Source organism: Panthera leo, chromosome D4 (genome assembly GCF_018350215.1).
Source record: "Panthera leo isolate Ple1 chromosome D4, P.leo_Ple1_pat1.1, whole genome shotgun sequence".
NCBI lineage: Eukaryota > Metazoa > Chordata > Mammalia > Carnivora > Felidae > Panthera > Panthera leo.
Window position 1 is genome coordinate 43,185,900 of NC_056691.1, and position 23,374 is coordinate 43,209,273.

Genomic DNA, 23,374 nt, shown 5'->3' on the forward strand with positions numbered 1-23,374 from the left:
TTATGAACAACCAATCAATTAGTATTTCAAAGAGTTATTTTTCTCACACTACTGATGATGCAGCCTTTTAAAATACATACTTTTAATTCTCCTCAATATAAACTTTGAATCGTCTGGCCAGATTGTAACTAACTAGGCTGTTTCAAAACAGGGATTCTGTATTTCTTTTCTGCTTTCTGACGTTTCACATCTAAGTGTCTCAAGAACCAATAAGAGAAATGATAAAAGGGAAACCACTGGGGTCCTCATGAAATAAGTATTAGTTAAACGCAGATTTGACAGAGTCATTCATTCATTCATTCATTCATTCATACAACAAAACTGCTCAATGCCATCCTTCTATGAAGTACTACACTAGTACAAGGAAAAATAACATGTGGTCACTGTCTTAAAACATCTGTGATAAAGGACAAGATGCAGAGAGAGAAGATAGTTGTGCACATAACCACACTCTAGCACAAAGCATGACAAATGCTGCAAGAAAGGGATAAAGTTCTTTGTGGGTTAAAAATGGAGAGACATTTGAAGGGTCTTCAAGGAAAAAGTGATTTGAGATAGGGCTTAGAGAACTAGAAGGGCTGTGACTGGTCCACATGAGTGTGAGGAGGTGATAGTCCAAGCAGAGGGGACACAATGGGCAACTTTGGATGCAGAAATGTTTAAGGTATGTTCTACATACGAATTTGGATAGGATTCGTATTATAATTCGTGGCTAGCATTATTGAAGAAAAGAATTGAAAGGTATTTTGAGGGACGCCTGGGTGGCTCAGTCGGTTGAGCGTCCACCTTCAGCTCAGGTCATGATCTCGTGGTGTGTGAGTTCGAGTCCTGCATCAGGCTCTGTGCTGACAGCTCAGAGCCCAGAGCCTGCTTCGGATTCTGTGTCTCCCTCTCTCTATCTTCCCCTCCCCCACTCATTCTCTGTCTCTCTCTATCAAAAATAAATAAACATTAAAAATTTTTTTTAAAAAAGATATTTTGAGGTTACACCTTGAACAAATTTAAATGTTAGGGTTCCAAGCTTATATTAGTTCAGTGAATAACAGGGGATCACTAGAGGCTTTGGAGCAAGAGTATGATATTGTAGTTTCTTTCACTTCAGAGAGATTAATTCTGTAGTGATATGAGAGATGCTCTGGAACAGGAAATGGATGGGGAACAAGAAGCAATCAGAGCTTAAACCAAAAGTAAATAGATGCAAGAGAGATCAAAATTAAGGTCACTTTGTAAGACCTAACAAGCAATTTAAATTAGAATGATAAGTTGGAGTGAGAATAAAGGAAACACAGAGGTGTGTGTATATTTAGAGTTCTTAAACTGGCCTATCCTCTGTTAGAGTAGCTCTTTCCTTACTAGCTACATGACTGGCTTTCCTTATTCTAATCTCAGCTCAAATGCCACCTCCTCAGAGTATTTTCCTTGACCAACTTATCTGATATGCTTGTCCCACTGCCCAATCCCATCTCTCACAGCAGTCAATCTTGCTTCCTTTATAGCACTTTGACTTTCTTTGTAGCACTAATCTCTACCAAAATTTATCTTCTTTGATTACTTGGTTTTTTTTTTTCTGTTTTCCCACTCTAGAATGTGGACTCCATGAGGATAGGAGCCTCATTCATCTTGTTCCCTCCTTTATCCCTAGTGCCTGGAACTATTGACTCACACATATGAAGCACATGATGGAAATTTGCTTAATATGTAATGGATACCCAGGCTTCTGAAAAAATGGTGGATACCATTATCAAAATTAGGAATGTTGGGAGAAGGCTTGGGAGAGGAAAATGACAAATTTGATTTAGGGACACTATTGAGTTTGACATGCAGGCTGAACTTGTAGGTGGTATATTCAACTGTGCAATGAGGATTTGATCTCAGGAAAGAGATCAAAGCACAAGCCATAGAAACAGAAATAAGATGCATAAAATTTGAAGATTTGGAAGCAGTTCCTTAGGTAGAATCATAAGAGGAGAGAAGCCTGAACTTTGGCGAATGTCTATATTCAGATAGAAAGAGAACTAGAGTGCCAGGTAAACCACAACAGGCACAGTGAGAGAAGTAGCAGAAGAAATAAAAATTCCTGAAGGTGTTCAGTAGGATAAATGTTGCCAACAGGTTGAAGACTTAAAAAACCCTGCTGAGGAACAGTTTCTATAGTGTACTAGGAACAAACAAAATCAAAATCACAGGGGGTAAAAAAAAGAGTATCAATGAGAAAATGGAGTTGATGGGTATAAGCTATTCTTATTAAGTGTTCACAGAGGTATCTCATCATTTATGGAGTCACATAAAGGTAGGTGGGTAGTTGGTTTGTTTTCAGTGAGTAAACCTTGAGAGATAAGTTGATCTAAAAGGAGAGATTGAGGGGCGCCTGGGTGGCTCAGTGGTTAAGCATCTGACTTCAGCTCAGGTCATGATCTCGCGGTTTGTGGGTTCGAGCCCCACGTTGGGCTCTGTGCTAACAGCTCAGAGCCTGGAGCCTGCTTCAGGTTCTGTGTCTCCTTCCCACTCATGCTCTGTCTCTCTCTCTCTCAAAAATAAATAGTCATTAAAAAAATAAGTAAATAATAAAAGGAGAGATTGATTGTATGAGAAGGTAAGGGGATACTTGATGCCCCAGGTCCCAAAGGAGACAGTGGGTGACAAGAAGAGGAATCTTGGTGAAGGCAAGGACATATGCTTCACTCTGAGAATATAGAAGCAAATTGAGAGAGGAAGTTTGAGGGTATAGACAGATGTTGAAGAAGAGAAAAGGTGAGACTGCTCCAGATGCACAGGCTCAAACTTCCCTTAGAGTTTTCTCCGTCACCTGCTGAAAGTGAAGAAGGTGAGTTGAACTTGAAGAAGTGAGCATGAAGGCCTAAAACAGCCCCTAGGTAAATCAAGTGGAAGCCAGCAAAGCAAAATAAGGAATTGTTCGGGGGCAAGGAAGGGGCTCAGCTGAGGCCAAAAAGCTTGATGTGACAGAGAACAAGGTCAGAAGGATTTAGGACTTAGTCCAGTGGTATGGTGATGCATTGGGGCAGGAACAGAGAAAACTCACATTGGAGGTGACTCATGGCCAGAGTACTGATGAGATGGGTTGCGAGAGACCAAGATGAATGAAAAGTATATGTATTTTTAACACCCGACCAGGGAGAGTGCAGGGAACTAGAAGGCGTGATAATTGGGAGTAAGAGTAATTGTTAAGGGGAAAATTTTGCCTACTTCATTTCTCTTTCCACTGAGGACACTAGGTGCCACATAGTTCAACTGCTAATTGGTTAAAAGAATCAAATAGCTACAGTTGTTCAATTTTTAAAAATGGTATTGACAGAGTTTGTTTTATAAATGGTATAAAAAATGTTTAATGGAAATATACTTTAGCTCATTGATTTTCTTTATCCCTTTTATTATCGTGATATCTTATACATCAGGGCTATTTTTTAAATACCATAATGTTATTTAAGAATCTCCATAATGTCCATTCTGTTGCTTTATGGCTTTTAAAATCGTGGAAAGGATCCAAACTCTCCTAAGTAGATGAATGCCTAAAGCATCATGAGCAGATGTCTGCCTACCCTGTCCTTCAAGCTCTTCAGAAACAGCCCACAATCTCCCTGCTATCATTATGAGCACTTTCATGGACAGATGTAGGCTAAGACTCTGACCTAATATTATTTAAAACCCATAGCGTTACCAAAGCCAACTCTTTATAGCTTGTAGAATCAAACTGACATTGAATTTCTATATGAGAATCTAAACTCTTCAAACCTTTGAAGCTTTTTTTTTTTCTGACTTTTGGCCATGACAGAAGCAACATTGCCAAAAAAACAAACAAAAAGTCTCATAAGAATCTTTTCATAATCCCATCCCAATTCCTCAAACTAAGAAGTTCAGGGCAATTCAGTTAAATATTCCCCTTTTAAATACCTGTTTGGAAAAACTCTAGGGTCCCTTGTTCGGTAAGCCTCCAGGTCAACCCTTAATACCTGGCAGCTTCCTGGGGCTCTTCTGAACCACTTCTCCAAAGATTCACCCTCTTTTTCTATTTTTTGTAGGTGCTACATAGTTCTCTGGGTTCTTATTCTCCAAGGCTGAGGAGGAGAAAATGTCTCCTCAGTTTTCTTAGCTTTCTGCATTGTCTGAAAAATCAGTTCACATACTTTTCAGATGTTCTTGTTAATCACTCTGTAGACAGGGTGTATCAATAAAGAAAGTACCCATGATGTTCGCCTAGTTCTTTTAGTCACACGACCTTCTGTTACTATTTCTAGCTGGTTCAAGCAAACTATTTTCATTTCTAAGGATGTAGTACATCCAACCTTTCCCATTTCACAGTCCACGGGGGCAAGGCCCTCTCTCTCTCTCTGGAATAAAAGACGAAGGATACTATTGGGGAAAACAATAGGTGTGAACCCAAGTGGGTCATTTAGGTTTCACATCTTCCCAGGGGGGGCCCTAATTTGCTGACTCAAATTAGCCCTCACATCTGAGCCCCTTGATCTTAACTAGGCATTTTAAACGGACTTTCAAAGTTAGACTAATACCGCGTTACTTATAAACTGTTTCTTTGTCACCATCCTTAATCTTAACAAGAGTTGAAATTTAGGAGACAGTGACTACAATTAGCAATATAATAGGCCAAGGTGCCTGTGGTAGCTGGTGGTGCCCTTAAGTTCTTTTCTTTCTTTTTCTTTTTTTTAAAATTCAAGTTACTTAACATATGGTGTAGTATTGGTTTCAGGAATAAAATTTAGTGATCCATCATTTAGATAGAACACCCAGTGCTCATCCCAACAAGTGCCCTCCTTAATGCCCATCACCCATGTAGATTGTCTATCCCCCACCCACCTCCCCTCCAGAAATCCTGTTTGTTCTCTGTATTTAAGAGTCTCTTATGGTTTGCCTCCCTCTCTGTTTTTATCTTATTTTTCTCACACTTGACTGTTGTTTAAAAAACAAAAGTCCCTAAGACTAAAGTCGGGAGGCCACATTTCCATATCTCTTCTAGAACCCTCCCAGAGATGAGTGGGCAGAGATTTCTGTGCTAAGAGGTCACAGAAGAGCCATGTCTGATTTTCTCAACAGTGTGCACCCAGTGCCTAGCATGAAGTGTCCAACAACATGCTTCTGAAACCGTGTGCCAGGGAACACGGCAAACTGACAGGGCTGCCGTGGGATTTTTCAAACATTCAAAGGCACCCTAGCAATACTTGATACCTGCTGGGCCCTATGCAAACTAGTAGATCATGCTGTCTTCCTTTCTATGACATCTTGTCTTTGCAAAGTTGGAGACTAAGCCCCAAACCCAGTCCTCCTGAAGCTTTGATAAAAAAGCAAGTACCGAGAGAAAATCAATGTGGGACAGGAGATGAGGGTGGCATTGTCCAATCAGATTTCATACTTTAAGAAATTTTCCAATATTTAACGAGTGCACACTTACCATTAGTAAGTAAACCTGGTTGTTTATGAATAAAATAAAATCTAATTTTTCTTTCAAGTATGTGTATTGTTCTTTTCAAATAGCTGTTGTGAGGGTGCAAATACCTATTGAGTTGTTTGGACCTAACTACTTAATCAATGGAAGTGTTAGTTATTCCTTTCTGCCTAGGGGTGCCATAAAAAAAGTTTTGAGAGATTAAAGGGGCTATGGGCAGATGAAGTTTAGCAACCCCTATCACATTCAACACTTAATGATGAATGAATGAATGACATCCTAAGTAAGGTGACGTTTGAGCAGAACCTTTCAAGATGATAGGAATTTTTCCAGACTATAGTAAGAGACAGGGTTAGAAAAAATGGGAATGGAATTTATTCAGCAATTTCTGCTGTGACCTGCTGTGTACCAGGCACTTTTTCTAGGCACTGGGGTATCATAGCTACAGAGAAAGATAAGCCCCTGTTCTCATGAAGCTTATTCTCTAGTGAGAGAAAGCAGATGATAAACAAATAAAGAAAGAGAAGTGTGAGAGTTTCAATTAGTGAATGATTCTGAAGGAAATAAAGCAGATAATGGCATAAAGAATGACGTCGGGGAAGTCGCTACATATGGGGTGATCAAGAAATTCTCTCTAGGGTGACATGGGGGCCTTAGTCGTATGTGTGAAGGGAGAGGCATGAACTAGCCCAGCTTCTTTGAGGCCCTGGTAGGTCATTTTATGAAGTATGGTATGCGGTATGGTGCAGGGAAGGAGGTACTTATCTGTTCTGAGGAGTCTGAACTTACTCCTAAATGTTATTCTGTAAGGGGCACTCCTAGCCTCTCAGTAAGGGTGACAGGCATTGTTTGCAAAAGGACCAGAAGGCTGACAGACGGGTCGCTCTAATCACCCCCTTCTGTGCATTTCTCTTCTCCCAGACCCAGAGCCAGTCTCAGACTGAAGTATATGAAAGGCAGCGGAGGGTTTTCTTAACCTCAAGAACAAGTTTCTTAACTGAAAAAGAAGTTCTGAGGGAAAGAATGTTGGTTTCTTCTTAATAAATGTTCAGAATCCTCCCCCTGCTACAGGGGGCTTCCAGAGGGCACGCTGGGTATCCAGAGTGGCTCTCCCCAAGGCTGACTAGACTCTATAGCACTGGACCTAAGAAATGTGCTTCCTGCTGGTTTCAATCCCGATTCCCTCCTTAATGACCCATCCAGCTGAAAAGCAGGAATTTTCCTTGTGCTGTATCTTCCTTGAGAGAGAGAGAGAGAGAGCACTCTCATCTTAAACTCTGATAACACGTCTCTTCCAAGTAACTTTATTAGGATTTCATCCGTAAGTTAATGTAACAAAATGGGGGCCAGCTTCTCCTATCCTTACCTGTTAGCCTTGTAATGACAGTCTCTGAGAGGCCATCAGGATGTGTGGCTAGGAGGAGGGGTGAGTGATTTAAAGGACACACTTCATTTTTCAATTCCATGGACACAAAGGACTCAAAATAGTAACATAGAGCAGAAAGAACATAGGCTTCTCAGAGTCCTGGCACTGCAGCTTAGTAGTTAGGTGCTTTTGAACAAAGTTCGGTAATCGCTGTTTTCTTACCTGTTAAAATACCCTTCTTATATATATCCAAAGAATGTTTGTTAATGCAATGTTTATGGTAGTTTAAAATTGGAAACAAATGGAGGGGGGCTGGTTAAATAAACTGTGATGTGTCCACACCACAGAGCACTAAACAGTTATGTAAAAGAGTAAGTCGGATCTGTAAGCACAAACCTGTAAAGTTTTTCCAAGACATTTTGAGTGTGAAAGAAACAAGTGTAGAGTAGTATCTTTAATATGATCTCAGTCAATTTTTAAAAACCCCCAAACTGAGAGCGCCTGGGTGGCTCAATCAGTTCGGTGTCCAACTTTGGCTCAGGTCATGATCTCAAGCCCCACATCAGGATGTCTGCTCTCTCAGCGCAGAGCCTGCTTTGGATCCTCTGTCTCCCTCTCTCTCTGCACCTTCTCCACTTGTGCTCTCAATGTCTTTCAAAAATAAATAAACATTTTAAAACAAATAAGTAAAGGATTGTAATCAACAATTGTTTCTTAAAAAATAAATAAAAAATAAAAATAAAATAATTAAAAAAAACAGACTGAGGTATGTCTGGGGTGTGGTATATCGCTGATCACAATTATTATTTTATTGTCGAAACACTGAAAAAAATACCTCACAGAGTTTTTCTGAGGATTACATGGGGAAATATCTAAAAAGCAGTCAGCATGGTGCCCAACTCAGTAATGTTGGCTCTGCCCTGCTTTAGTTCCTTTCCTCAACTCCCCCTTTCTGTGGCGAAGTACTCTTTCCAGGAGAATACACTATTTATAAAAGTAAAAATTAGCTCACTTTAAATTCCTGAAGTTCGGCCTTACTGTGTGACACCATAAGGAACTTTTCTTGATTATTTTTCCAAGTAAACAGATTCCAGGTATTCTAGAACAAGAATCTTAGCCCTCATCTCTGGCAGAACTGCAGATTTACAATTCTTCTTCCTTTGGATGACATATAGGAAAACAGACTTTCTATGTAATACCCGTAGGCTGGACAGTTAGGTCTCTGGCAGCAGTGAAGCTTGGCTGTTCTTTGAACAAACAAATGTTTAGTTGGAATTGCTATATGTTCTCAGGAACATAACCCGGGGGACCAATCAATATCCCCCCTAACGAGTCTAACTTACCGCAAAGATAGAATGAATGTAGAATGGCGACTTAACTACTTGTAGGGCTGTGTGTGTGTGTGTGTGTCCCTTTCAACATTGAGAAACACTGTTGCTGGAACAAAAGGATGTTCATTAGGGATCACATTTCCAGGAGCATCTTGATTTTCTTGACTCGGACCACAGTCCTTTCTATTTATGCAGAAATTAGTAACAAAGGAAAATAATTTTTAGGGGGCAAGAAGTGATAAGTGACTTTTATTGTTTCTCTGAGGACAGAGTCCCTGTCCAAACTCTGTCAGCACCAATGCTGACTAAACTTTGACCATCCAGCAGATGAATTAATCTCTAAGTGCAAGTATACAGCATGTCATGTGGATAACTGGAGGTTGATTTTGGTTCAAAACACATCATTTCCCTTTCAATAGTTAAACACTGAGCATTTAGGATAAATGGCTGAAAATATCTGCAGCAATTACTCCGGAAAAAAAACCCTCATATTTTATGACTAACTGTTTTATCATTTGTGGCATAAAGAAATAAACATTTTTTTAATGATTCACAGATTCCTTCATTTGGTGGATCTGTCTGGTGGATATAGATCTCTCTGCAGTGCTTGCTGCCAGGCAGCTAGCCAATTTTTTTTTTTTTTTTTTTTTTTTTTTGGATTTTTCCTCCCCAGTGGGTTGGGCCCTTCTGCTTTTCTTCTCCCCTAGGCCTTCTTTTGACTGCTGTACACATTTCTTTTCTTTTTAATGCTTTTTCTGACATGCCTGTATTGGACCCCTCTGAAGTCTCTCTACTTTTCCTTTCTCCTTAATGTGTCCTCTTGATGTGTTTCTTATCCTCTGCCTCAACTTTTTCCTCTCTGGGAGGAGCGTCATATGAACACGACCCCAGGGAGAGAGACATGGGCTGGCCGGCTCTGCTGTTGCTCCCTGGGTGGTTGGACAAGCTCTTCAGACTTCTCACAGCCTCAGTGTCTTCAATCATGACGTAGAGTCATCACGTTCACTTCACAGTACTCCTTTACAAGGATCAGAATCAGTAATGTAGGTACATGGAAGATGCTCAATGAATTTTAGTTCCTTCTGCCACCTGATATGACAAAGATAAGTAAGTTATGGTCTTCCAAAAGAACTCCATTCCCCAGGTAAGGATGATTTTGCCCTTGTCCCTAACTCAACATAATATGAAGAACTCCAAACTGTTGAGTAAAATATAAAAGCTAATATATTGTTACAACTAATTTCTGCTTATTGGCATCCTTCTGGTATATTTAAAAGCCATAGGTGATTTGCCCCCAAAGTTGGTCAGAGTTAGTTTATTCTAAGCCAGCATCATCCCATGGAGACTGTCAGAGGAAGCATTGACAATACTTGTAAGTGGCCTTTGAGTGATATGAGCTGGCCTCCCTAAAGTCACACGTTCTAGTTCACACATGTGATGCTTTCTGATAAGAAATAAGTGTGCCTCACACAACAGCTATGTTCTTTTCCTGTGAATTAATAGCTTAAGTGTCAAGCGACTGCTTTCTTACGGCTGTTAGCATGAACTTGGTCAACCCAGAATTTGTTTACTTTGTTATCATCATATCATTTGCCATATTGAAACTCTCTGAGGAAAAAGTTCAGCTAGACCTTTTGCAGGTGTGTGTTTTGTTATTAATGCTACAGTATTGGCTTGATAGAGTTTTGAAGGGAAGATAAACCCTTCATTGATTCGCCTGATAAAGGGTATTAAAGAGTTATCTATCATTTCCTAGAGTGTTGGGATTTATCAGACTAGAAAAGTGGTATGAGTCCCTCTCCCAGCTAGCTCTATGACCATGGGTAATGGTATATATGTGCTGCAATCTTTGTCAAAAATGACTAGTACACTGATCATATACCTCAAAGGGATCCTGACAAAGCAATAGATTTAGAGAAGATTTGAATTAAAAGAAACTAGTTTGTTTGGGGTATCTGCCAGGTGCCAGGCCTAGTGCTAGTGACTAATTCAGTTCTCACAATCACCTTGAGAAGTATTACCCTGATTTTACAAATAAAGAAATCTGGATATTGAAAGAGATAAAATACTTTATTTAGTGGTGCTGCTAGGTTTGTATGATGCCAAAACCCATGCCCATCTCAGCATGACTCAAGAGGGTGCATCAATGACCTAGACTAACTCATGTAGCAAATAACAAAACTAAGACACAAAGAGATTAAGGCATAAGGAATTTTACAACATATGCGATGTGGTTTAGGAAAAGAGATGTTCAAATAAGTTTACTGTAGCAATTTTAATTCTTCAAGGCTACAAGTATATGAACTGCTGAGAATTTTAAGTGTGCGAATCAAATACAGCAGAAAAGGCAAATCCAAGTATCCTTGCTGAAAACATCCCAAATTGCCTCTCCTTTGAGCTTCTCCTCCTGTCCAGAGAATACAAATTTCCTGAGTCAATACTTCTCAAACCTACTCTCTCAAGTCCTAGTTTCTGAATTACACAAAATGTATGCTGGCCTCTGGTGACCCAGATAGAAGCTTGAAGCAGAGATTTGACAGTGACTTTGAAAGAAATTACTACTGTAGTTCTTCCCTTGGCACAGTGCCTTGTGGAATGAAACGAAACAAGCCGCCATGCATAGGTTGCTAACATGCAAATACTTGTCTATGCTCAGCCGCTCTCCGTGAGACTAGAAACAATAAGCAGCATCAGATCTTCCAATTACCACCAAGATGTGTTGAAACTCAGGCAACAGAAATTCTTATGCTTTTTCCTCTGAGGGATCACTCACAGACCTTTGTGCTGAGCTTTCTGAGCTAAGGCCATTATTTAATTAGTTAATCCACTTTCATACTGTATTGTACTTCCGGGAATCTTTTCTTCATATGTTTTTCTTTGATTTTGAACATTCTCTTCCTTTTCAGAGGAAATTGTCAAATTTAAAGAGGGTGTCTTGAACGTTTGGCTATATTTTTTCTTTACAATCTTATGATGAGCAAAGCTATGCATGGCTCTTAGAGCATATTTAGTTTAGGCTTCAAATACTGTTCAGAATCTTGAGTGGAATATGGTCATCACAGAAGGAAGGGTAAGGAGGCATTATGTGGTATTTTTGTGCCTTTGAATCTTCACCAAGCAAATGTGCTTCAGAGCTCATTCAACACCAATATCCTATAATGTACTGGTCTCCTCTTCCCAAGCGATATATTCATTATGAAGACTCCTCCCCTTCCCAAACAGAAGATTTTAAATGATATAGCACTACATTTCAAAAAGTGTAATTTGTTACTTTTTAATGTTTCTTTTTCTTCCTTTAAAATACTGCTGGGAATTATTTACTTTGAATTGTTATAGATCCTAGAAGCGACTTGGACAAACCTCTCAATCCCTATAGGATGGGAGTTTGGAAAACAATTTTTAGACAACTGTCTGTGGGGCTACCTTGACCTCGTTGCTGGGTGATGAAGTCTGAGCAGTCAAGTTGCTATGACTATCACCCCTGTGGCATCCAGAACAGCTCTTCCTTTACCTGTTTTATTGATTAGCATCCTGCATAAGATTCTTTTGAGGGAAAAGAGTTCTGCAACAAAATAAGAGTATGAAAACCCCTGCTTTATAATATCCCTCCTAAGAGGTCTTCTAGTTTCTGTCTGATTATTTCTAGGGAAGAAAATTATCCATCTGACATAAATTTGTGTACAAGGCTAATTTCGAGGAGAGTGTCTCATAAACTGATGTATACTTTAATTCAACAGATAGTTATTGACTGTGCAAGGCATTGTGCTGGGAACAAATGACAACAAAAAGATTTGTATAAGACAGTACTCCCAAATGTTTTGAAATTGGAGGCAAGAAGAAAAGACAAAAATACAGATAGCTACAATCTCATGCAGAGTAAGAGAAGTTGTGAAGGAAAAGTGTAAGGAGATTGCTAAGAGAATTTCTGATCAATCTGTTCTTCCCTGTTTCCAAACAAGCAGCAATGTTGGGCAAATTATAAAATGTTGAAACCAATGACATAGCCAAGTTCAATAGCAAGATTAAAACATCCATGCACCAAAAATGGAGCATATATGCAAGATGGTGATCAGTGCTGATGGCCACAGGCTTTTGGGCTCCATAACTAGAAGTAAGCAAAGATTAGCCCCAGCTCAATTCCCATGGGATAACCAGAGCTAAATTTACTTGTACAGGAGAAAGAGCACTTCTTCCAGGTAGAGAACTTCATGTCAGAAGCCTGGATGGGGCTCTTTGTGTGGATGGAAGCTGATGTTTGGTTTGGTTTTAATGATGGTTTGCCTGGGATGAGCCCTTTATCTGAAACATGAGTCTAGAGGGGCTGGTGGAGATCACGGACTGAACCTACTAAATGACACTTGGGCTCGGTGACTAGATTTGCAATTTCCTTGTTATGGATTCAAACCCAAAATTCCAGGGGCACTGGAGGGGGGGCACCGTCATTTAAGTGTCTGGCTCTTGATTTCGGCTCAGGTCATGATCTCATGGTTCATGAGTTTGAGCCCCACATTGGGCTCCATGCTGACAGCGCAGATTCTGCTTGGGATTCTCTCTCTCCCTCTTTCTCTGCCCCTCCCCTGCTCATGTGCTCTCTAAATAAATAAATAAATAAATAAATAAATAAAACTTAAAAAAATGTTTTTAAACACAAAAACAAAATTCCAGCATAGCAATCTGATTCTGAACTGGGGGCTGGGTGAACCACGTGGAGATAATCACAAAACTATTAGAGCAGATGAGGACAAAGAGACACAAAGGAAAAGCAAAATCTTTCCATTAAAAATAAGTCTATTTGGGGCCCCTGGGTGGCTCAGTCAGTTAAGTGTCCAACTTCAACTCAGGTCATGATCTCGTGGTTTGTGAGTTCGAGCCCCATGCCGGGCTCTGTGCTGACAGCTCAGAGCCTGGAGCCTGCTTCAGATTCTGTGTCTCCCTCTCTCTCTGCCCCTACCCTGCTCTTTCTTTCTCTCTCAAAAATAAATAAACATTCAAAAAATTAAAAACAAGTCTACAAATAATAATCTCAAAACATTATAGAACTATACCAAAAAAAGTCAACAAAATTAATATTCACTCCAGATAAAATTTGGCAAATGAAAGTGTTTGATAAAGACATTAAAATGGATACAGGAAATCCTCATTATTTGTGGATTCCAATAATTATGAATTCACCATTTCTCTAGAAAGTATCCCTGGTCATTTGCAGATATGTGCAGAGTGGCAAAAAACTTCAGTTGTCCAGCCAGCACATTCCCAGCTGAGGTGGTGCCTTCTTGTTTCAGCTCTCATACTATAAACAAGTGTCCTATTCACAACCTATGTAGTGCCAAGTTTTTCAGATTTTTGTGATTTTTAATGGTGATTTTTAAAATGGCCCTCAAACGTAGTGCTAAAATGCTGCCTGGTGTTTCTAAGCACAAGAAGGTTGTGATGTGCCTTATGGAGAAGATGTGTGTTACATAAGCTTCATTCAGTCATGAATTATAATGCTCTTGGCTGTAGGTTCAATGCTAATGAATCAATAGATATTAAATGAGGTATCTTTAGACAGAAACACATATAAAACAAGATTATGTATTGGTTGGTTGGCCAAAGTATGACCAGAGACTCATTGGAACTGTGAGCAATGATAGATAGTATTTTCTCTTGCAGTGTTTATGGTGACTTGGCAGAAAATAATCACCAATAATGAAGGGAATTGGCATTTTTTTATGTTTATTTATTTATTTTGAGAAAGAGAGAGAGCGCAAGGGAGGTGAGGACAGAGAGAAAGAGAGAGAGAGAGAGAATCCAAGACAGGCTCTACACTGTCAGCAAGGGACCTGATGCGGGGCTCGATCCCACAAACCATGAGATCATGACCTGAGCAGCAACCAAGAGCCCGATGCTTAACTGACTGAGCCACCCAGGTGCACCGACTGTATGTGTTTAACAGAAACACACTGGGGGGCGCCTGGGTGGCTCAGTTGGTTAAGCGTCTGACTTCAGCTCAGGTCATGATCTCAAGGTTGGTGAGTTTGAGCCCCGTGTGGGACTGTGTGCTGACAGCTAGCTCAGAGCCTGGAGCCTGTCTTTGGATTTTGTGTCTCCCCCTGTCTTTGTCCCTCCCCTGCTCGTGCTGTCTCTCTCTCTCTCTCTCTCTCTCTCAAAAATAAATAAAATATAAAAAATAATTTTAAATAAAAGAAACACATTGGGAAAAAAATAACTGTTGAAAATAAACAGTAAATGAGAGGGGGAACCAGGCAAAAATGAAGTAATATATTGATGAATAAAGATAATAAACTATTAGAAGTTTACAATAAAAGAATATTCTAATTGAAATAAAAATCTCCTTAAATGAGATAAATTCCATACTGGACCCAAAGAGAGAGCTAGTGAATTTGAAGATCACAGTTAGAAATTTACAGGGCACTTGGGTGGCTCAGTTGGTTAAGCATCTGACTCTTGATTTCTGCTCAGGTCATGATCTCACAGTTTGTGAGATTGAGCCCCATGTTGGAGCCTGCTTAGGATTCTTTCTCCCTCTCTCTCTGCCCCCCCCCATTTGTTCTCTCTCTCTATCTCTCTCAAAATAAATAAATAAACTTAAAAAAAAGAAATTTTCTGAAAATACAGCTCAGAATTCCATATACCTGATATGACAGAGCCCTTAAGAGATACAGAACAAATAAAATGCTCACTCTCTACATATATGTAATAGTATCTTCCAATAATGAGAATTGGGGAAATGACATTTAGAATATTCCAGAAAGGAAAAAGGACAAGCGTCCTCAGACTAGAATTGCAACATAAGTGCTGAAGAGAAAAAATAAAATACATATGCACACATGTCATGATCCAACATCAGAAGGATAATCTGACATTAAAGAAAAAGGGAAAATATGAAAAGCTATCAGAGAAAAAACAGATCACCCACAAAGGAATGAAACTTAGACTAATGGCAGAAACTTCTCCATCACATAGAGTCCAGAAGATAATGAGTTAATATCTTCAAAGTGCTAACGGAAAATAAGGGTCAGTGTAGAATTTGGGACCCTCAAACTATCAATCAAGAATATAGGCAGAAACCAAAATGTGTTCTGATATACAAAGACGAGAGAGTTCACTACCCATGGATTTTCACTAAAATAATTATTACAGGATGAATTTCAGAAAGAAAACAGTGGACTGTAGGAAAGCTGGGTATCCAAGAAAACAACGATGAGGCCAGAGGGGTGTGAGAGTGTGTGTGTATGTGCATATACGTTTTGTGACTAATATTCCTGGTTCTCCTTTCCTAATGAGCATATGGGAGTATTGAACTTTTCTAACCCCTTGAAATTAGACAAGACCATATGCATGAGTAGCTTGGGCCACTGAAATGTGAGTTGAACTGATGCACATTATTTTCAGGAAGAAGCAATAAAGAATCAGTCTGATAGTGTCCATGCTCTCTCTTCCCTTGTGGTAGTGACCAAGGAGGCCATGTGTTCCCAAACCTTGCTTCTCAAAGAGTGGTTTGGAGATCAGCAGCATCAACGTCAACTGGGCTCATGTGAGAACTGGAGAATCTCAGGTTCCATTCCAGATCTGCAGAATCAGAATCTTCATTGTAACGCGATTCTCAGATCATTCGTCTATATATTAAAATTTGAGAAGCACGGTTCTATTAGATAGTACATTCTATCTCAGTTTGAGTCACTGAGTTACCCCACAGATAACAGCTGCTAAAGAGAGTCAGAGATACTGTGGGTATGAAATAAATCTTTGCTGCATTAAGCCAAATGGGTTTTAGAGATTGTTTGCATTTTCAGAATCCCCTAACCTATCCTGACAGCTATAGTCAAGGTGGTAGGCAGAATGGTCCCCCAGATATACCCATGCCCTAATCTTTGTAACTTGTGAATATGTATTATGTACATGGCAAAAGGAATTTGCCAAAGTAATTAATTAAGGGTACAGACCTTAAGACACAAAGAGTAGCCTAAATTATCCAGGCGGGCCTAATGTAATCATGTGATGCTTTAAAAGCAAAGAACTTTCCACAGCTGGAGGCAGAAAAGATATGACGAAGTCAGAGAGACTGTCAGCCCAAGAAGGTTTTCATGCACTATTACTGGCTCTGAAATGGAGGGGGGCCATGGTCAAGGACCAGAGAGACCTCTAAGAGCATGTCAACCTCTAGCTGACAACCAGCAAGGAAAGAGGGACTTCTGTCTTACAACCCCAAAGAACTGAATTTGGCCAAAACCCCAATGAACTTGGAAGTGGATTCATCTCCTGACGCCAAAAAGGAACTTAGCCTTTCCAATACCTTCCTTTTGGCCTTGAGAAAGAAACTCTAAGCCAGGGACCCCGTCAGCCATACTTGGACTTGTATCTTACAGAACTGTGAGATAATCAATTTGTGTTTTAAACATCTAAGTTTATGGCAATTTGTTAAGGTAGCAATAGAAACTGAATGCAGTGGGTAAATCTAACTGGTGAGCACAACTTTGTTTTTATTTCATGTTTCTGTATTAACAGCATTTCAGTGTTTAGTATGTATTAAGATCTTTGTTGTATTTGAGAAGAGGATAAAAATAAAGTTAGATTTTTTGTTACAAAATTTAAGTTGATTATTAAAAAATTTTAAATATCCATTAAAAGAATCAGAAGTGCAATCTATAAGTTCCAAACTAGCACAAGAAATACTAGAAAATAAAGAGAATCTTGCCAACTTAATAGAAGTTAGAGAAGAAAGAAAAAGGTAGTAAAGAAAAGCCATAGTAAGAAGAAAATACAAAATAAGACAGTGGTGTTTCAAACTTGACAAAGTAATGCCAAAGTTTTATACAATGACTGTTTCAATTCTCATCCCCACAAGAATTATATAGGTTCTCTGGGTTCCATATCCTTGCCAATGCTTGATATTATATAACTTTAACTTTTGTCTAATCTTGTGGGTGAACTGCTGGAATATACCCAACTTAGTCACATATATTATATTTTTTGCATACGTCTGGTTTGAATTTGCCAATATTTTGTTTAGGTTTTCTGCATGTATGTTTATGAGTAATTTTCTCTCATATGCAATCTTTATCTGGTTTTGATAAAATGAATTAGGAAGTGTTATCTCTTTTTCTAGTCTTTGGAAGAATTTATTTTAGATTATGATTGTTCCTTTCATGTCTAGTAAACTTTGTAAAGTTGCGAGCAAGATTTTTTTCTTTGTGGGAAGATTATTAATTACTGATTGAACATCTTTAAGATGAAGTGGAGCACAGTAGTTAAAAGAGTGAACTTTGGGGCCACACTGTCTATGTTCAGTCTCAACATTGAGTTATTAACTGTGTAACAGTCATTTAACCTCATGGTACCTCAGTCCTCTCAGCTGTAAAATGGGACACATAGGATTGTCATGCAGACTAAATGAATTGATATATGTAACCTACATAGGATAATACTCGGTCCATAGTAAATACTTTGTAAACCTGTATTTTTATTGTTGTTATTTCTGTTTCTTCTTGAATATTTTTTCCTCTTGAATGATTTTTTCCTAAGACAAAATTTTCAAATTTATTAGCATAAAGCTGGTCATGCTTTTCTGTTACTATCTTTTTAACTCTAGGTGTACCTGCAACTGTCTCCCTTTTTGCATTTATAATAGTGGTTGAAATTCCTTTTTTCTTCATCTTATCATTTAATGAAGTTTTCAGAAGTTTATCTATTTTATTAGTCTTTTTAGGTAACCAATCTTTGGTTTTGTTGAGTCTATGGTTTCTGTATTTTCTGTTTCCTCGATCTTTGTTTTATTTGCACTCGTATCATTTGTATTTCATCTGCTTCCTTTGGATTTATTTTATTGTACTTTTCCTAATTCCTTAGGTGTGATGCTCAATGTAATAAGTTTCAGACTTTCTTGTTTCCCATATAACTATTCAACTAAATACTGCTTTGGTTGTTTCCCACAGTATGGTAAAGGGGATTTCATTATTAAGTTCTAGGTATTTATAACTTGAAGCAAAAATAATGGAAATTTGAAAATTATTTACCATCTACTAACTTCCAAATATATGGTGCTTTTTAAAAATATCTTTATTGATCTCTAATCATTCTATGGTAATTTTGTTAGAAATGATTGTTTTTACTCCATTTCTTTGAAGTTTGTTGAGATTTGCTTTATGGCATAATATCCATGTGTTCTTGGAGAGAACAGTTATTTTCTGATCTGAAGGTATAAGTTTCTATATATGAGTATATCAAGCATTTTAAATGTGCTTTTCAAATCTCTTACTTCAATGCCTGCTTGAGAGAAGGATTTTTAAAATATTCTACTTTAGTGGTTAATTGGCCAATTTCACCTTGTGGTCTGTTAGGACTATTTCAAACATATCTTGTTAGACAGATATGCATTTTAAATTGGTTTTATCTTCCTGGGGAATTTAAACTTTATTCATAATATCATGACCATATTTATCAGTACTAATGCTTTTTGCCTTAAAACCTCTTTCTCTGATATTATGGCTTCTCTATCTTTCATTATGTTAGATTTATCTCCTACATTTTTTTCTAGTCTTTTACTTTCAATGTTTCTCTATCTTCAATTTTGTGAATATCTAATGTCAACATTAAAAAAAATTTTTTTTTAACATTTACTTATTTTTGAGAGAGAGACAGAGCATGAGTAGGGGAGCGGCAGAGAGAGAGGGAGACACAGAATCTAAAGCAGGCTCCAGGCTCTGAGCTGTCAACACAGAGCCCTACATGGGGCTCAAACCCTTGAACCGAGAGATCATGACCCGAGCTGAAGTCAGACGCCTAACCGACTGAGCCACCCAAGTGCCCCATAATGTCAACATTTTTTTAAATTGTAATCTGGTCATCTTTGCTTTCTTTACTCCATTTGCATTTTACTATGATTACTGATAAAACTGGAATTATTTCTACCAACTGATTTTGGGATGTCTATTTTTTACTTCAGTATTTCCTTTTTTCCTTTTTGCCTTCTTTGAACTTTTGAGACCTTTTGTTGTTGTTGTTATAGTTCTCCTTCTACTGGTTTTAAAGTTATACATCTATTGCTATTCTTTTAGTGGTTACTCTGAATTTTATATGCATACTGAAAGGCTAAGGTTAAGTAGTATCTATACCTGTGTATCAAACAATTCAGGTCTTATAGAACATTTTAACTCTAATTACCCTTCTTCAAACTTATATGCCTCTCTTGTCGAGTGTTTGGGCTGTTTTTATTAACCCCCCAGATAAGATATTTTATATAGCCCAGTGCTTGATATAGTCAGCTCATCTTTATTAACCCAACGGATCAGATACTTTATATAGTCAATGTTTATTTAGATGTACTTGAAATATTCCATTTTCTTTGATCCCTATTCTTTCTTAAATCCTGGATCTTTAAGGCTCATTTTTTTTTTTTCTGTCTGGAGTACATCCTTTAGAAGTTCTTTTAGTGAGGGTTCAGTGGAAATAAGTGCTCTTGGCTTTCTTGTTGTTTGTGTAAAATATCTGTTATTTAGTTGTCTTAAATATTACTTTTCCTGTGAAAATACTTATCTTCTGTTAACACTTTGAAGATGTGTACATTGACTTCTAATTCCCATTGTTGCTGTTGAAAGGCCAGCTGTCATTTTAATTGTTCTTCCTTTGTCTTTTCTCTTACTTCTTTTATGGTTTTATCTTTATCACCGGCATTCTGCAGTTACCTATGATTGGTATAGGAGCAGATCATTTATTTATTCTGTATGATTTTCATTTGACTTTCTGACTTGAGATTGTATTTTTAATTATTTCTGGAAAATTCTTAGAAAATGATTTTCTCATGTTTTCTATATCTTTGTCTTTCTATGCTATATTTTCTAGAATGTCTTCAACTCCTTCTTCCGTTGTCTAATATGCTTTTTGTTCCATCTATTAAGTCTCTAATGATCTTTTACATTTTTCATTTGCCTACATTCCTTTTTAACATTCTTTTTAAGAATTTTCCTTAAGCACATTAGAGTTTATTTTGCATTTTGTGTCTGATAATTTTACTATATGAATTCTTTGTTTTCTTATGTCTTCTGTCTCTTTTTCATGCCATCTTGTTTCCTCATATGTTTTGTGATATTCCTGTGTGCTTACATGATTGTTGGAATTTAAGACAGCATGCCTTGTAGACTGGATTAATGTGTACTTTCTGAGAGAACTCACATTTGCTTTTCAGGAAGATGACACTGGGAGGGGGTGGTGATCAGCACTAGTCAAGACCACTTTACTTTTTTTTTTTTTTTTTTTTACTTTACATCCAAGTTAGTTACCATATAGTGCAATAATGATTTCAGGAGTAGATTCCAGTGATTCAGCCCCTATGTACAACACCCAGTGCTCATCCAAACAAGTGTCCTCCCCTTAGTTATTTAGCCCCTTAGTTATTTAGCCTATCCTCCCAACCACAACCCCTCCAGCAACTCTAAGTTTGTTCTCTGTATTTAAAAGTCCATTTTATCTTTTTAAATAAACTTTGTTGTTCATAGCAGTTTTAGGTTCACAGCAAAATGAAGCAAAATGTGCAGAGATTTCCCATGTGCCTCTGCTCACAAGCACAGCCTTCCCAACTATCAACCCCCCTCCCCCCGAGTGGTGCATTTATTCCAATCACCTGTTTACATATAATCACCCAAAGTCCATAGTTAGCATTATGATTCACTTTTGGTGTTGCACATTCTATGGGTTTAGACAAATGTATAATTTCATATGTCTACTGTTGTAGTATCATGCAGAGAAGTTACAGTGCGTTAAAAATCCCTGTGATCTATCTATTCATCATTCCCTTCTTCATAACCCAGAAACCACTAATCTTTTTACTATCTCCATAGATTAGCCTTTTGCATAAACTGAGTGTTTTTTTTTTTTCCTTTTCCTAGTTTATTCTTTCTCGAGAGTTTTGTCTTAGGGTCTTGGCATTAGGAGGGAATCTTGATCCTCTTCCACAACCACTCCATAGACGTTACCCCTTGTCCCATGCTCTTACAGGCTATTAAAATGGAAAGCTAAAAACCACCAGGAAACCAGCAGATCCCTTTAGGATATCCATCAATTTCCTCTCTGGATTCATACTTCCTCATTTCTTTTGTCTCTAAGGAAAACTCCTTGCCAACTCAGCTGTCCATTTAACTTTTATTTTTTTAATTTTATTTTTGCAAATTGTAGTATTTTTAGGTGTTCTGTGGTGGGAAGCTTCCTCAAAGTATCTAGTTGTACATGTTGTTGCATACAGAAGTCTCTTAACCCAACCCTTGACAGATAATTATTTCTCATGAATTTTGTGCAAGGCTTTCAGTAGGCCCTGAGTAAACCAAGAATACAACACAGGGTGGTAAATCCAAGGATGAAGGTATGTACGGGTGCTATGGCATCTTGGAGAGAGTTGCCCCAAAACAGGCTGAGGCTAGGGAACTGTCGGAGAAAATCACCAGGAAGTGATACCGAAGCTTTAAGGAGTCAGCCAGGTGAATACGGAAGCCACCACACAGAACAGGTAAACAGACTGAAACAGTTCTAAGTAATACTGACAGTGTGCAGGGAGAGGAGGCAGTTCCATGGCCCTTTTCTTCTCTGTCTTGTCCAGGTTCAGGCTTAAAGGGAAACAAAATAGGAAGGGAGGTCACCTCTGTCCAAGAGCTATCCTCTAATTTTGAACTGCCTGCCCCTCTTCCTGTCATCCTGTGAGCTTGATACATGGCCTTGATACTTATCCTCCCCCTTAAATTGTAAGCATCACAAAGTCATGTATAACTGACTTTCCCCATAGCCTGGTATTTGGCAAGTGTCTCTTTTTTGAACATGTGTAATTAACAGCTATTGGGAGTGATTAAGTAGAAAGCATTATTATTCATCAAACCTTACTCTAGATAAATTGAAACTTTTTGCATCCCTCTTTACTTTTACCTACTGCTGCCCACTCAAGGAAATGGAAGTGTTATAGGAAGAGAACAGGAAAATCAACTTTGGAGCAACATGCTTTCAGGATGAGGCTGGTGCTCAAAGGCCATGCTTTAAGTTTCAGAGGACAACCTGAAAACACTGGGTTTTAGGGGTCAGAAAATATATTTCTATAATTCTTTTTTGGTTTCTTAAAATATGTCCGTGGTCCAAGATCAACAAACTAAGAAGTATGAGCACATAGGGACAAAGTTGAGCGTTGTCATCCATTAAACTTATAACCTAGTAAATTTGGCACATGATATTGTTTGATTGGATTCATATGTTAAGACATTCATATAAGTCACTTTAATTAAAATGATGTTTAAACAACTAAATAAAGTAGTTCTAGAGGCAGCAAAGCAATGGGGAAGGCAAAACTGGATGAAAAAAGCACAGTCAGGTCCCTCTGAAGCCCCCTGGAGCTATGTAACTCACGAATAACTCCTCCCTCTGTGACATTGGAATAATAGCAATACTATACATTTATTGAGTGCTTCCCATGTGCCCATACTGATTTTCACAGTTTACTTGTATTCACCCATTTGTGTCCCATTTGCCCACAAAGCTATCATATGACAGAGCCAGCCACCTTTGACCAGGGTAAGTCTTGAGACCCTAGGGAGGGGTAGACCTTTCCCTTTTGTTTAGGAGCTGACTCCTTTCACTGTGCTCAGAAAATGACACCCAACAGTCCAATTGACGGCTACAATTGGAAGCTGGACAGACAAGCATTAAAGGAGCAGTGATAGACCTGTCCTCTTGGGCAGGGTGCAAAGGAGGTCTGGGATGAGAGAGAAGGCAGAGATATGATCAGTGACACATGCAGGTCCTAGGCCCTTAGGAATAAAAGAAAGGGAAAAAGGGAGGAGACTTAGAAAGAGAACCAGGAAAAGATAGCAAACAACTTCTAGGTCCTTTACCCAAAGAGTGTCCACAGGTATTTCAAGTCATTCACAGTCCTGTGTTACCTGCCTCCAAAAAGGAGCATTGATTAGATACAGTGCCAGAAAAACAGACAGCTGTCAGGATCTGGTGACAGCGAAAATGAAGTGATGCTTGCAGGCAGCATCGGGTGGTTTGGTGTAGATGGGGATGGAGAGAAGGTGAAGACAGAATGCTGGGGTCTTAATTGTCTAACCTGGTACTTATCTGCAAATTGCTCTAGACATTGTCTTTTTCCATTTTTCTTTCAAGTGACTGGCGTAAGCACCACGTGTTCCGGGCGACAATTTCAGTCTTCATATTTGCTCCTTTGAAACGTGTCAAGCTTTATTACCTTTTCCCAATCAATAGAAACATAGTGAAATTGTTATGCAA

At 38.5% G+C, this 23,374-nt stretch overlaps 1 protein-coding gene across 2 annotated transcripts in view; it reads left to right on the plus strand.

Moving 5' to 3' along the window:
• Positions 1-23,374, plus strand: part of ADAMTSL1 (ADAMTS like 1) — a 378,657-nt gene that overhangs the window by 54,721 nt on the left and 300,562 nt on the right. The gene's annotated exons all lie outside the window — the stretch shown is intronic.